The sequence below is a fragment of the Pangasianodon hypophthalmus genome, chromosome 12 (assembly GCF_027358585.1).
Source record: "Pangasianodon hypophthalmus isolate fPanHyp1 chromosome 12, fPanHyp1.pri, whole genome shotgun sequence".
Classification (NCBI taxonomy): Eukaryota; Metazoa; Chordata; class Actinopteri; order Siluriformes; family Pangasiidae; genus Pangasianodon; species Pangasianodon hypophthalmus.
Genome location: NC_069721.1, coordinates 15,134,066 through 15,150,199, shown reverse-complemented (window position 1 = coordinate 15,150,199; position 16,134 = coordinate 15,134,066). Strand labels below are relative to the sequence as shown.

The 16,134-nt window shown below is 38.8% G+C and overlaps 1 long non-coding RNA gene across 1 annotated transcript; it reads left to right on the top strand.

The window, feature by feature from the left end:
* The first annotated feature begins 3,827 nt into the window (after positions 1–3,827).
* Positions 3,828–15,897, top strand: LOC128319568 (uncharacterized). The gene is made up of 3 exons (XR_008303035.1): positions 3,828–4,110; positions 9,152–9,433; positions 15,842–15,897. It is a non-coding gene; the product is annotated as an uncharacterized LOC128319568 (long non-coding RNA).
* The last annotated feature ends 237 nt before the right edge of the window (positions 15,898–16,134 follow it).

Sequence of the window (16,134 nt, the reverse complement as noted above, 5' to 3'; positions counted from 1 at the left end):
ACAAATGACACAAAAACAAACTATCAGTAATTACACCATTTGAGGAAATAACTATTTTATCCATCTTGTTTTAACTCTTATTTTTAAAATTATTATGTGTACTATGAAGACCCTCATTACAATAAACCTTTGTCACCCTCTTGTGGTTACTGAATTGATGACACATTTTTAAAAATCTTGCTTGGTGTAAGATTAAATAGCGTTACGCTTGACTATGATGTTATATTACTATAACAATGAGTCCCAGATGAGCTAGCAGGCTATTCATCGTACTCATTCCTTGGTCATAACAATTGTGACACAATAAATGTGCACCTTCTTCTTTATTCAGAACATGACCTGACATGACTAGGTTAGATTGTTCATTCATTCATTCACTTTCAGTAACCACTTCATCCTGCTCAGGATTGTGTTAGATCTGGAGTCTATCCCGGGAATACTGGGCATGAGGTTGGAATACACCCTAGATTGGATGCCAGCAGGGCTGGAAAATATTTGAGTAATTGTATTTTATTACTCTACTTGAGTACTATTTTGAGGGAGTTACTTGCACATTATTTAAATACTTGAATACTTGTACTTTCCAAGAAAAGAACTCACTTTTTACTCCTTACATTTTTATTTCAAAGTACTTGTTACAGATTTGAATATGGATAAGCCCCTGGACTGCAGTGTGGAACTTGAGGATGAGCACCACTGGCTCTATCGCTGTAAAATGTTTCAGTATGCTGGAGTAATGAAAGACCTGTATAAAATGGAGGCATCTCCTTTGCCTCCCTAGAAAGCATGATCTCCATCTATTTTGAAAAAGCATGGTGAAGTAAGTTTCTAATAAGTTTCACTAATTTACTAATGTTAGTTCGGCTATATTTAACAAATTTGGCTTGTTGTTATTTACAGGATATTTTACTTCTTATTTATTCATTAAATCATGTAATATTAGTCATGCGTATGACCAATAAACAGACAGAGCCTGAATGATGTTTCCAGGCAAAAGGATGTAGTTGCCTTAGATCAGTTTTAGATAAGTAATAAAGTTACTTTTCACATGAAAACAAAACTTGTACTTTATTAATTTTTAATACTTGAGTAGTTTTCAAAGTTGAAACTTTTTTACATTCAACTGAGTACATTTTTGGCTGGATAATTTTTTTTTTGGCTCGATGCTACTTTTACCTGATTTTGACACATTATCTACTCTATACTTTCACTTAAATGTAATTTCTCACCCTGGACACTAGACTATCACAGGGCACCATGCAGACACATTCATACCCAGGGGCAATTTAGCTTAGCCAATTCTCCTACACACATATTTTTGAGAGGTGGGAGCAAACTGGGCCTCAGCTCAGGTTCCCTGATCAAACTGGGGACCCTGAAGCTGTGAGGCAGCAACATTGTCTGCTGCACCACCATGCCATGTTGGTAAAATTGTAGAGTCCACCTGTGTAGGTGTTTTTGGAAAAACTATTTCCTCTGTCCAGCTGTCCAAAAACATGCAGATGGGTAGACTGTGTATGCTAAATTGCCCCTAGGTGTGAATGAGTGTGTGTATGGTGCCCTGTGATGAACTGACATTGCAGTGTTGGATTCTCCCTCTTTGCACCCAGTGTTTCCCTGCGACCCCGACCAGGATAAAGCGGTTACGGAAAGTGAGTGAGTGAGGTTAGCATTATCTTTAGAAGTTCAGCATAAAGCCGCAGTCATTAAAGTGAGCTGGTCTAGTGGCAGTTAAAAAAATGTGAAGTCATCTTAAAGCAGTGGTGTCCAGTCCATTAAAAACACTGACTGAATAGATGCTGATGTGTGCTTCTCTCTTGATGGGCCTTTATCTGAATGATAATGGGCCATCAGATGGTATAAAAGGGGCGCAAAAGCATGTTTGCTCCAAAAGCAACCTTTTTCTGCAGACACGACAACACAGCCCTGCGTTCCAGGGCTTTTAGCTCCCTTTTAAGTGTCTTCCGGGAGCGCTTTTCATTTAAGCCAGTTAAGCTCATGCTAACTCTGTGCATCTGTGCTACTGATCCTGTTTGACAGAGAGAGAGAGAGTGAGAGAGAGAGAGAGAGAGAGAAAGAGAGAGAGAGAGAGAGAGAGAGAGAGAGAGAAAAGAGAGAGCGAGATAGATGAATCAGATGCGGGTGGTGATAGCACTAGAAGTTACTGCTTGGCCAGCTCTACGGTGAGCAGATTTATGTTTGGCTTCTGGTCTTGGCTCTACCACAGCCTCTCAAATTAGATTTTCAGTGCAAGCTCTGGACCAATGCCATGTAGCCACTAGCAAGAATGAGCAGCAAATGTTACATAGAAAAAAAACTGACAAGACATATCTTTCTCTGATTATTCAGCTTGTCTGCTTGATGAAGATACGTAATTTGATTTTAAACCCATTTTACTAGCAGACCGTAATCAAATAGAGCATAAAGAAGCCATAAAGCTGTATTAGCAACTCTGAGAAAAAAAAAATCAAGTAGAATGTCTAAAGAAAGCCCAGAGCCAAGCAAAACGTACAATTGAGTGAAATGGCCAGAAACAGTGATGGCTCTGCTGAACCGAGCTCATACTGCCTGAAATTGATCAGTCAGAAATAATTTCCTCTGATTAAGCCTCTATTTCCAATGTGCTTGTGGTCATACAGCATGCATTTTATTGCATTCATTTCTTTTTCTATTAATACAAAATATTTCAGATCATTATTTTACAGGTGTATGAATTGCCACACAAAAATATTGGCAATATAAGTCACAGAACCTTTTTTTTTTTTTTTTTGATTGAGTCCAGCAGGTTGATACTTCTGGCTCAGTGACAATCAATTCAGTAGAAACAGTACAGCCTATGAGTGTAGAAGCTAAGATCACAGATGTTCTTTCAATATACCAGTTTAATTAAATGTGCCAGAAATAAAAATGCCAAATGCCACTAAATGTAGCAAATGTTTAAGTGTACAAATCTTTCAATGCATGGACAACCAGGTAATTTGAAAGTAACTACTGAATCTAGATTAAACTACTTCCAGCATTTTATACTATGTCTGTGCCTATCAACCCAACTGTTTCTGAGGCTAAAATATATTTCTTTTCACATTTCATTTTGGACTTTCCTCCAACCTGTCAGTGATTCTCAGTGGGGTGCATTTCGGAGCACTGACTGCTGAGGTACAGCTGAAGAAAGTGAATTGCAGATCATGACAGCTTAAACCTTTACATTTAGTTACAATTTATGACAGTATATTTCAAGCATCACTCAAATGTCTCCTCTTTCTATATTATATGTGAATATCTTTTTAAATCAAGCTACAGTTTTATTACTTTCTATTACTTTCTACTTTAATATTACATTTATCGAGTGCCCTTGGATCACTTAAATGATCTAAATGTATCATTCAAGTTTGAAATGAGTGAAAGGTCTTAAAGTTACTGCTGGTCAGCTGTTCCAGCTGTTTGCTTTGTCTGACCTACACAATGCCAAGCCAATATATTCAGCTTGCATTTGCTTAGAGTATTACTGAGCTTGCTGAATTATCTCCACTCATCTGAGCCGCATCATCTGACCGCCTACTGCACAAGGTTTTCTGCCATTTCACACCCTTACCCCTCTCATTTCCTTGGCTTCCTCTGACACAGACCTCTGTTTTTCTGCTTTTCACTTGCCCTAGCGGCCCTGAGTTCAGCAAGCTGGGCTGCCTCTGTATGACCCCTCGGCCTCTCTGCTTCATTGGCAGTCTTGCACTGTGAACCTCTCTGACTGTACTTTTGCCATAGAGTGGGGAAAAAAGGAGGCGAATAGCAGGAGGAATGAGCGCTAAAAGCTTGGTGCAAAAGCCAGCAAAATGCTCCAGCTGTAACCTATTTCCATCACTCTCTGCCCATATAACAGCCATTACCCCTCCCTAGGTCTGGCAGAAGACGAGCTAAGCACTTTTCAGAGGAGAGAGGACAATTTGTGCTCGCTGGAGTGGCTCACCTGTCAACGGCTAGTCCTTGAAGTCCTTCGCTGGTGTGCTGGCATCTGTTTCCAGGGGCTGCTGAGTGCCATCAATTCCCTACTCGCTCAGGGTAGGCTTGTGTGAAGAGACCTGGAACTGACTGTTTTAGGAAGCCTCTCTCTAGGTACTCTGACTTTAAGCTTTACTCCATCAGTTCGCTCTATCACTGTTCTAAAGATTTCAGTGAAGTCTGCTAAAGAAGGCAAGCATACCTTCTTCCTGTTTTGGCAGTTGTACTTTTTCTCAGAGACTAAATATGATATGATTCTGCATATCTTTAAATGTGACTTGACACTGAGGCACAACACCAAGATATAGTTATAAACCATAGTTAACAAAATAAACTACACCTTCACTTTATATGCAAACAGCTGAATTTGATATTAGAGCCAATTAATTACAGTCTTAATTCCAATATTTTCAGTAACAGAGTTGAGCACTTCTAGTCCTAAAGTGTTCAAATGTAGCACTTTCATGCTTTCTGTGCCTGATTCAATCAATTAAGACTTGGTAATTAGCTGATTCGCTAAATCAGGTGTGTTCCAGCCCTGAATGTAAATGTGACTCTCCTGGCAGGTTTGTAACGTTCATCTTTGAGGCTGAATTTCTGAAGAATGGCCACTTGATGGCACACTTGGCTGCATGTGCCCCTGGCTGTAAGTTTGCCGCTGGCGTCCTAACCACAATGGTCCTCAATTTGGCACATTATATTCGTAGAGATCTTATTCATTTTGTGTTCTTTGCAGAACCGGATAACTGGAAGAATTAAATAGAGAGATGCCTGGAAAGACAAGTAGCCCTACACTAAACGAGATATCTGATCTTAATAGATATCTGAGACACATACTTTCATTCAAGATGATTCAAGATTCAAAGCGTTTATTGTCATGTGCACAGTGAGGAAAAACAAGTTTCTCTGTACAATGAAATTCTTTCTTTGCTGTCCACATTGAATCCCAAGACAAGTCAATATCAAAATTATCTTTAGTTATTAATTTGTAGAACATCTAAACATTATACTTGACTGTTGTGACATGTTTAAATGAATCATAGAGAACAAAGAAAGTGGCTATTTTTGGTTTTGGCTCCACTTATTGCCAGTTAATCTGTAAATCTCAGGGGAGCTTATTAATAAGCGATCTAGAAGGAGCAGCATGATGATTATTAATTATGTCTCCTCCAGAGTACTCACCTGGGAATAACACCGAATTGCTTTAGATAAGGAATATATTATGTGCAGTACCTTCATTCACCAATCTTTGTATCACTTTCAAATCCTTACGTACAGTATTAAATACCAACAATACAATAGGGAGGCCTTGCTATGATGATTGGGGCTGGTGTGTGTAAATGCATTAAACTGCTGATTTAATCTGGGTAAGGTTCACTCTCCTGCAGCAGCAGAGATGTGCAGGTCTGCAGGTTGGACTGTAACCCCTGAAAGAAGTCTGCCAGTATTGAACGACTGTAACAGCACACCATGCATATTCTATGTCTAACGGCCACAAGCAATATCAATTTTTAATTTGACGTGCACTTTGAATATGTCGAGGCATATTTATTAGCATATGCCAATATATAATAAATAATCTACTTCTGAAGCCTGCTGGCAACATAAATTTTTCATGCTGAATGTACCTAAATGTACTGCTGCATTTTAAAACAAAATCTTGTGGGTTTAATTTTTATGATGTTTTATTATACATTAAAGATTGAACTCTTGCTCGCCTATGTCAGAGATGAAGGAGGGAAAGAGTGTTACATGAACTCCCCATCCCTGTTCTTCACCCCGTCTCGCCTAATGACTTGCAATCAAAATCCTTCATTTTTGCTGCCTGCCTCTGCATGTGTAATAGCCAGAGACTGCAATATGTTAAAATTGCACTGCACACAGTAAAATTACCACTGTTGAATTAACCCTTACTGTATTAAACTGGCATTTCATTCACACCCAATCCAATATAAAGAGTAATTCTCACTCCATTTGTGCCACCGATGTCAGATTATATTGGGTGAAAAGGCTCAAATGAGCTTGAAGCTCACATTATATGGGCACATCATTTATCAAATTGTGAGCTGTATTCTTTGATGAATATAACAGGTTACATCTTATGTCATTAGGTCTAGTTTGAAATGGCTTCATCTGTTGGGAGATATCCTTAAGAATTTAACAGAGCCTGACTGTGCTCTGCAGCACAGTGCCATAGTGGGAAAGCAAAGGTTCTGGTGCTGGATGGAGCTCACACTTTCAAAGTCCCTCAAAACACTCCATAACTCTTTCAGCATCATCTTTACTTCTGTTGAGTAGACCATGGGAAGGTGCTGCACAGAGGTGTGAAGAACAGCAAAGAAAGAGAGTGAAACTGAGGAAGAGCATTGGAGAGAGGACAGGAGAGTGAGACAGAGAGTGACAGTAAGATACTCGGCCTCCTCTAAAGCTAAAGGGATATTTGCTGCTTGAGTGACTAAGGTCTTAGGTGACCTTTGGCCCCTCCTACAGCTAAGCTCTAATGGAGGTCTGCTAACACGACTCTTGGCTGCCCTGGGCATGAAAGAACGACACCCTCCCTCTTTTTGTCCAGCAAGGCAGAATTAAACATTAAGAAGCACTCCAGGGAGGGCACTTCTGAAAGGAACAAAGCGCGAATGATTAAAAGTTTCTTGGTGTTCGACATAATTGTATTTGGCAAAGGCAGTTGTGATGGAAGAACTCCTTGGGCTCCCTCTATCAGATTTTAACGTTCCTGCGGCCCGTCAGTTAAGTCAACAAATATTTACATTAAAAAACCATTAGAGGTCCCCTTCTCTCTTGACGAGGGATCTCCAAGGTGCATTCAGCCAATTGTTCCACTCGCATGATTCCCTTTTAATTGCGGCCGATTGGAGCCTTGGGATGTGGGGAGAGTGGGGAAACTGCCCTGTGACTGTACAACTATAAAACATTTATTGGCCAGTCTTGCTCCATGGTCACAGTCATGCAACGAGGGAATAGTTAGTACACAACAGGGAAGTGTTAAAGGAGGCCTCCCTTTTTTTAATGAACCTTTTATGGGTGTTCAAACAGCAGAATAGTCTCTTTTAATGGGTTGCACACCCAGATGCCATCACTTTGTCCTGTCCCTCTGGCCTACCCTCCTCACATCACTTCATTAACTGGTCCACTAAAGCCATGTACGCTTCTTTCTTCGCTGTCTTTGGTGTTGAAACTGCCCCTCTTGTCTTGGATTCACAGACTTGGTTGCTCGCTCCCCCTCCACTGAATGGCAGATGCTACTGTTCTGCCTTGATGGCGAAGCCTTCCAACTTAATTAACACTAAATAATTAGGCAAATAAACATGTAACGGAGGACCACACACTCACCACTCAGTCCCGAACGGTGCCACTGGCCATTCTCAACACGTTCCATGTGCAAAACCATATTCTCAAAATTAATTTCCACCTACAGTATGCACTGATTTAATAAAAGAAGTGGAAAGTGACTGAACTTGTTGACTGTGTCTGATCTGAGAATCTGATGGTTTTAAAGTGTGCCTGTGCATCATGAAGGCTTTTCTGGATTAGAATGCTGCTCTGAATATTAGCTGCTGTATATGTATGCATTGTCAGTGTTGAACAGTAGTCACAGTCATGAGGTAGTGCTTATACTTTTTTTTTTTTTTAAATTAAGTACCTTTGCAAGTAGTTAATATATTGTATTGGCTGAATAGCAGTGTAGCATTGATAAAAAGTGATTTGATGTGCACAATTATATTAATTGTATATTTTCTGCTAGGAATTAATTCATAATTAATTAGTACATATAGTTAGTGAATGCACCAGTTATTTGGCAACATTAACACCTTATCAGTGCTTTATTTATCCTCATATTCTCACTTTATATCATAAACCTGATTCTCCTTAATAACTACTGCTTTGGAAACTCTCAGTGTATTTCAACTTATTTGAGAAATACTCATATGAAATTGAAATCTACTGGATTATTCTGCTTAAACACCTTTTGCTTATTTTCTTATAATGTCACCTTTAAAACCCAAACCTGTTAGATATCTTTATCTTAATAAGCTGTGAATAGTCTTGGCACTTAATTGACAGAACTAGAGTACTATAGAGTTCTAAACACAAATATAAGGAGAAAATATCATTATTAACTGTTTAATGTATGAAAACACTTAATAAAACACTTAATAAAGTGCTGTATTAACTACTTATTATCTAAGTGTTAAAATGTGGCCTGTTATACCAAAGAGTTCTCATGTTTTCTTTCTTTTTTTTTCTTTTTTTTTTTTTTGGTATTGTGTGAAATGAATGTAGATGAATGAGTGCCATTGCCAGGCCAGGTTATCCAGGTCGAGGTCAGTTGGATCCTGGGAGACACCCAGGGGCATGCCTCTCGAATTTTATTGAAACTGGAAGAGGCAACATAAAAATAGCTGGTGCTGTTGTCTTATGCAGCTCGGCAGTGCTGATTCAGAGGCAGTCCTTAGGGATGACTGGCCTAATTTTAGTTAATTGTGTGTTCAATACAAACAAAAAAAAAAAAAAAAAAAAAAAAACTCAGCAATGACAAAAACTCAATAGTAATGATAATACATGAATGAATTGTTTTTCTGGCAAAGCATGTGTCTTGTAGTGTAGTGCCTACATTTCTCTTAAGCTTTCCCATCACCTTAAGTTATCAAGGTGTTTGGCATCAGTGAAAGACTGCTTGTGTGTATATGATACAGCTTCCTGTTGAAGTTTGATAGGACACTGTGGAAATGTGCTGCATAATGTAAAATGTCTCTGATCTCCCAGCTTAAAATTCTGACAAGGGAAGGTGTCAAACAGTAAACACCTATTTAGAGGAAATTAATATATTTGCTGGGGCTGGGGGCCTCCTAATTGCTCACAATTAAATTTAAATGAGCCCATGTAGCTGAGGAGTGAGGAATCAGTGTTCAGGCACAGCAAGAACCAGAACAGGCAGAGGCCTATCTAAATATCTGTGTCTGCATCCCTCTTTCTCCATTGCTTTGTTGTGCATGGTCTGCAGATCATGCTGGCTCGCATTTCACAAAAAAAAGAAAAATAAGGGATGAGGCTGTTTCATATGTGGAGCAGACATGTGGGTGATTATGTGCTAATGCTGCTCATCGCTGCACTTTTGTTTTTTGCTCTCCTCCAGCAGGATGAATAATGAGTGGGGCTGGCTGCTACAGCACAGGGAAAGTGGTCCATAAGGAGCTGCGCTAATTCAGAAAGTCCCTTATCAAAACAAGCTGATGTGCGCCGAGACGTGTCGAGGCTGTGCTCTGCTGAGACGGAGGCTCTGCCCTCCCCCCGGTGCAGCCCAGCAGCCCTGCGGCCCTGCTAATTAACCGAGCTACACATTCATTCGGTGTCAAACAACAAACGCATACCAGAGCAGGACCGCTCTGAATCCTTTCCAGATAAACACATGCACTAGGTGAGCAAACACTGACAAACTTATATACACATACACATACTGTATGTATATGGGAATACACAATTGCACCTTTCCATAAGGTAGATTTGAAATTAAATATAGCATCAGTCTCTCAACACAGTAAAGGGAGTAAGCAGCATGTTCAGTAAGTTTGTTTTGTGCAAGTTTTTTCATGTATATGGGGGTTTATATATAGTGTCCATTCAGCATTTGAAGATTTAAGGAATCACTCAGCTCCTCGGCCAGTGTCCATACAGCCCATAAACTTGACACATGTTCATGATGAACTCACATAATAAAGCAGGGCAGAGGGCCGAGGGTATTGCTGGACTGCTCGTCACCATAGTTACAATATTCTCCCATAATTAGTGTCTCGGCTCTCTCTCCTGCATCGATTTATATGATCTCCTTAAACAGCTGTAAGGAACAGAAAAGGCCTCTGAGGACCTGTGAGCCTTTGAGGAAGCGAAAATCGAAAGGAAAGAATAGAAACAGGAGAAGAGAGAGAGAGATAGAAAGAGATAGAGAATAAAGGGGAGACAACAATGGTGTAACAAACAAGCCCTGGCATTATTGTACAATTGCATGCTTCCATTTTAAATAGGCATGCTGTAACCTGAGGCTGTATTGAATGTGACTGAGATAGATGGGCTGCCTTAAATAGAACCATTCCTCACAGCCAGGAGTAAATACAACTAATGCTCACAGGGCTTTCTTCGCTCACACATATACTGTATACTGTATATAAACACTCAGGACTAGCCTCTCAGATGAAATACACACATATGTATAGAACTATTAGAGAAAAGTTAAAAATGAGTATGTTCGGGCAACATGTAAACATCTAATATGCCATATTCAGAACAGACGATATTACTGTGTTTATTAGTAATAAAAAATATTTACAATGTGCTGCACATTGTAAGCATATGTGCTAAATACACATATATGCTTGAGTGCCAGAGGGGAATTCTTAGCACCTTGCTGGCTTGTATATTAAAACAAGAAATTACATGTCTGTCATTTTAGCTCTTTTTTTCACTATCACCCTATTTATATTTAATGAAGTTTTGGCTGAAATTGAAAGGGTTAAAATATTAAAATGCCAATATGATACGCAATCTTTTATTTTATTTTTTCTTCACCAGAGTTTCTACCTATATACAGCCCAAAAAAAACCACCCACTGATTTTGAGTTCAGGTACTGGACAGAAGGCCTTACATATCCAATTAACCACCATCAGGGTATGACAGTGGAATCAACAGTTCAATAATATCTTCATTTCCTATGAGCGGGACCATTTAATAAAAGAAAAACTTAAATTTGGCCTTCTGGAAGGCCAGGCCACATCAATAACTGTGAACACAAGTGGCAAGTTAACTATTAGCTGGCCTTGATTTACGCAATCACAAATTTTATGTACAGTCAATAGCCTTGTGTATTAAGAGTGTAAGCTGTAAGATTAAGTTAGATCAACAAGCTGGCTGGATTTGATGCCTTAAAGACTGAAAAAAAAAAGATTTTTAGAAATGGTTGATCATTGCTACAGTTATCATCAACTGTGAGTTACACTGCTTCTTAAAGCACTGTTGTGTTATAAGTTTTCACTTAAAGATTAAGATTTTACTCTCTGGCACATTTTAGGTGTTAAACAGATAAACTGCAAATACATCTACTCACAATAAATAATTGTTAAACATATTTACAGGAAAGTGGTGTAAGAGTATATAGTAAGTAGTAATATATTGTACTTTTTATAGTATATCACTCCAGTAATATGCTGTAAATTTAAAATAAATTATAAGCCACTAAATTTGTACACTTTGGCTGATGCTTTTATACAAAATGCTATTCAATTGAGGCAGGATACAAATGAGCAGTTGAGGGTTTTGCTCAAGGATGCAACCGTGGCATCTTTACAGTAATGGGACTTGAACTCACAACCTTCTAATCTATGGTGCAAAGGCTTAACCACTGAGACACCACTTCCCCTCAACTAGTGCTACTCTTCAATTAACTCACACTAAAATATGAATTTCAGTGCTAAGGTTTTACTAGCATTTAAACTTACATAAAAGAGACTTACATAAACTTACATAATTTTCAGATGCTGACACAAACAGAATCTTTACCATTCTCAATTCCTCATGAAATGTTTGATATCCCACCATGCATTGTGTTTCCTGGTATTTTACTGTAAACCAATGACCTGTTCTAATTGCCCAATCATTTGCAGTATAATCTTGTACAATAAAAAAAAACAGCATTTTGCTGTAAGTTGGGTAACTGGAGGACTAGTGGTTAGGCCACAGCGCTCTCACCGCTGCGGCCCGAGTTCGATTTCCTGACCGGGGAAACAACCCCAGCCACTGGGGTTGGGTGCAACAGTGCGCTCTCAGTGCCAGTCCCAAGTCCGGATAAAATTGGAGAGGGTTGCGTCAGGAAGGGCATCCGGCGTAAAAACTGCGCTAAATCAAATACGTGGACCAATGATCCACTATGGTAACGGGAGCAGCCAAAAGAGGAACAGCACGCATTTTGCTGTATGTTATTTCTGTCAATTTACAGCAATATTTAAAGTGTAAGGTTGTGGTATAAAATGTGATACTAAGTATTTATTTCCAGTTTAAAAAACAGTTAAGAACAATAAGAGTAAATTTCACTGAAGTTACTAACAGGTTTTAATGTGTGTAATAAAGGACATAAAACACCTCATAGCTGGATAATTACTTAGTAGTAACATGGTGGTAATTGCAAACATATTCTCGCTAAATGCCATGGAAAGGTCACATGTTTTACATATTAAACTTCCTTTCAATATATTGTACCAGATATGATAAACAACCCAGTAAAACCATAGTGATAATAAACTCTTTCTTTAGAGCTCAGTATGGAAATGTATTTTCAGTTAAATAAAATTGTATCATTTGTATAATGCTTTTACCAATAGTCATTGTCACAAAGCAGGTTTACAGAAATCTGGATGTAGATTTAGATCCCTAATGATCAACTCCAGACAATGCAAGCAAGAAACCTTGAGAGGAACTAGACTTAAGTACTCCCTCATAAAAGGCAGCCTTCTCTACTACCATACCCTGTGCCCCCTGACCTACTGGTTTTGCCCTACTCAAAAATCAATGCAGTCATGCTCTAAGCACGTATACATCCTTTGGAAGAGAGGACACATGCACCATAAAAACACTATACATGCCTACATGACAGGTTATACTGGCCCTTGTTGGATGCTGAAGTCTTATACTTTTGCCAATGTTGTAAAACATGCCTCTCCTCATCAATGAAGATTGGGATCATTGAGGATCACAGATTTGGTGGTGTTGCTATTTTGATGGTGCCTCCTTGTTATCCATCCATCCATCTATCCATCCATTCATCCACCCATCCATCCACCCATCCATCCATCAATCTGTCCATTTTCAGAAACTGCTTTATCTTGGTCAGGGTCATAATAGATTTGGGGCCTAACTTGGGAATATTGCACAAATATTTGCATAAACCAAGTTATGCATAAACCATGGATGGGATACCAGTTCCTCCTTGTACTCTCAAGTAATTATGAGGTACCTGTTTGTGTGATTTAGGCATGTATTTTAAGTAAAACAAAGCAAAACAAAACAAAAAAGCCTATTATCTTGATTATGTTTATATCCTATATAATTACGTGCTTAATACACAAAACCTGTAACTCACACTCCCTGGGATTATACTTTACATATGGTACTGTAAAATAGAGCAATACCAAGCTTTAAATGTCCTTCCCCAAGCTGTTATAAATATCAAATTGGAACAATGTAGATTGAATGTCAAAGCATGACAGCTGACAAGGGAGTTGAATGAGTGGAAAACCATCTTTTTGTTTCCTCCTTCATTTTGTTCTCTGACTCCACTGAGCTGCGAGTTGGCAGTAGCTCAGTAGCTCAGCGCTGATGTGGTGGTGTGTTTGCGGGGGGATTTGGAGACCTGTAGGCAGAGCACACACTGGGGAGTTGTGGTGTTTGTCCTTGTGTCTGGAGTGAGTGTATGTGTGTGTGTGTGTGTGTGAGAGAGAGAGACAGAGACAGAGAGAGATGCAGGGTAATAGAGTTGTGATGGCAGATTAGTGTAGTTTCAGACCAAAGGTATGGAGAGGAAGACTGACCTGTGTTTAATTAAACAAGCAAACAAAGGAGGCAAAGGAACCAGGACTAGGAGAACAGAGTATGTGAGGATTGGGTGAGTGTGTAATGTTTATGTGTAGACTTAGCAGAATGAGCATTTAGTTTACCTGAGGAACAAACCCCCCTCTCTCTCTTTCCCTCCAGTCAAGTCTATAGTAAATATTTACTCTTAGGCTCTTGGGCACATTTCTCCTTGCTCCCCTCACACAGTCTCCATCTCATTTACTTTGTCTTGTTTTCTCTTAGTTCAAATTTACCACAGCCTCACACTTATTGAAGCTGTCCTGCTAAGACTCAGTAAACTGTATGGTATAATTCAGAAGGTATAAAAATAATAACCAAAAACTCCCAAGAGACTCTCTCCAGGGCTATATTTCTGAAATATCCTGAAACATATCCCACATATAGAACACTAGCCAATGTTCTTACACTGATGTTTCCCAGGGTATGGAAGCAATTTGCATAACTTCTAAATATATGTAGACTAGGTTGCATCATTGCACAGTAATAGATTTTCTAATTTCATACTTTTAGAAAAGTTTATTTAAGAAAAAACATTAGAAAATACATCTATGACACATTTTATATACTGTAATTATACTGTATATATACTGCATGTCTTCAGTTATGATTGGCCATAAAGTAATGAACTCTGATTTAGTGTAGTGACAGTAATAGTCACAATATTGACAGTAGGTGATTCTTACTGTGTCAGCTGCCTCTCATTAAAAGCCCAACACATGACAGACACCACATAAGCGCCATGAAAGAGAGCCCTTTAGAACTGCGGATTTATTTTCTGGAATTAATTTCCAAGTATAATTAAAGCCTTAATCTCCTTTTTACCCTCAACAAAACAATTTTGTACGAACCCAGAGAAGCAATCCAAAATTAATTTACCGCACCAGTGATTAGTATTAATGCTTTGGCAGTTTTTTTTTTTTTGCTCACTTCTTCCACTCTCTCTGAGTGTTCAGAAGAAAGGATAGGTCCTGTTGTAACATAGAATATTCACATGTAATTAATGTAAGCCCAGCAGTGCACAGGGGGCTAGCAGGCATGTACTCTTAATAGCCTTCATCCAGGGAATGGCAGCTTTATCGCTTTATGTCAGCGGTGGCCTGCTTCTGCTATGAGTTTGAAACCCCGTGCATCAAGCTTTCATATCAAAGAAAGCCAGTTCTTCTAAAGCTGGCCAAAAAAACATGTCTCCTTTTCTACATGGAAGTGTTCCAGGTATTGGCAAGCAGGATGAACTAATGCAAGTTCCAGGAGCTCCAGGAGGAGCCATAACAGGGTATGATCAAAGTCTTACCTGTAAGAACTCATGCTTTATGCACCTGTACTTGTAATTCAAGACAGAAGGATCAAAGAGGCTTATTGCACCAAAGTGGTCATAGGAATGAGTAAGCTCCTTTCCATAATTATAACTTAAATTAAATGGCTTGCAAGAAGAACTGAAAGAAAAGGAGAAACAATAAGAGAGGAGCTATGTGTCTTATGTATACACTGTCAGTTCTGATGAGTCCAGGCTAGTATTTTTCATCCAGTTCCTCAGGTGACGTCTAGCAGAGATGTAAAGCTTTGTTTGATTGGACTAGACTCCTCACAGCGTATAACAAGGTGATGAAAAAGTACTGAAACATGGGATCAATGTGAACAGTGAAGCCTTGTTTGTTAGTGTAGATGAGTGCACATCTTTGTGTTGTTTTGGAGGGCAGAGAGGAGAGAGATCAATGGTGCATTTGCTTTGTGTAGGTAAATGATCATCGGGGGAATGGACAGGTACACTCTATCTTATGGTCATCAGGGGATTTAAGACAAATTGGCCTAAAACTCTCATCATCCTTTTCACTCCCAATTCTGAATCTTAACACCGGCATTGACTATACACAGAGCTCCAGCCAAACACTGCCTCATTCTTTTCCAGCACAAAATTGAATGGTCTATTTACACACTATTTGCTGTCTTATCCCAGGCTGTTACATAAAAGTAAATTTTAATTTTTATTAACAAACAGTTGCTTTATATGTCTTACAAAATTTGGCATTGGAATGTTAGCAACAAATATCTAGCAGGAGTAAGTCTAGGCAACCGACACGGGTTATGAAAATAAAGATGCTAACAAAAATTATAATTTCCTAAATTTGTTAATATGAGCAGTTAAAAATGACCTTGATAAATGAAAATCCTTAGTGATATTGGCAACAAATGTTTTCTTTTCATCCACAGTACACTCCATGGTAACACTTCAAACTACTTTCAACTACCTGTTCAACAACTCACAGGTAACTATGCAGGAACTAAGAAGGAATGAATGAGTAGCTCTTCATTAACACTTATCTTACTCCTGTTAACTACTAAGAACTACTAGTTAATTACTCAGCAAGTATGTTATTAAGAGTTCATTATTAACTAATCAGTAATTACTGAGTAAAAACAGAAAAAACAGAATCACTGTTATACAATGGCCAGTTTAGTCTATCTTTAACTTTATTGTCAGTCTGTAGTTGAAAAAGGACAGA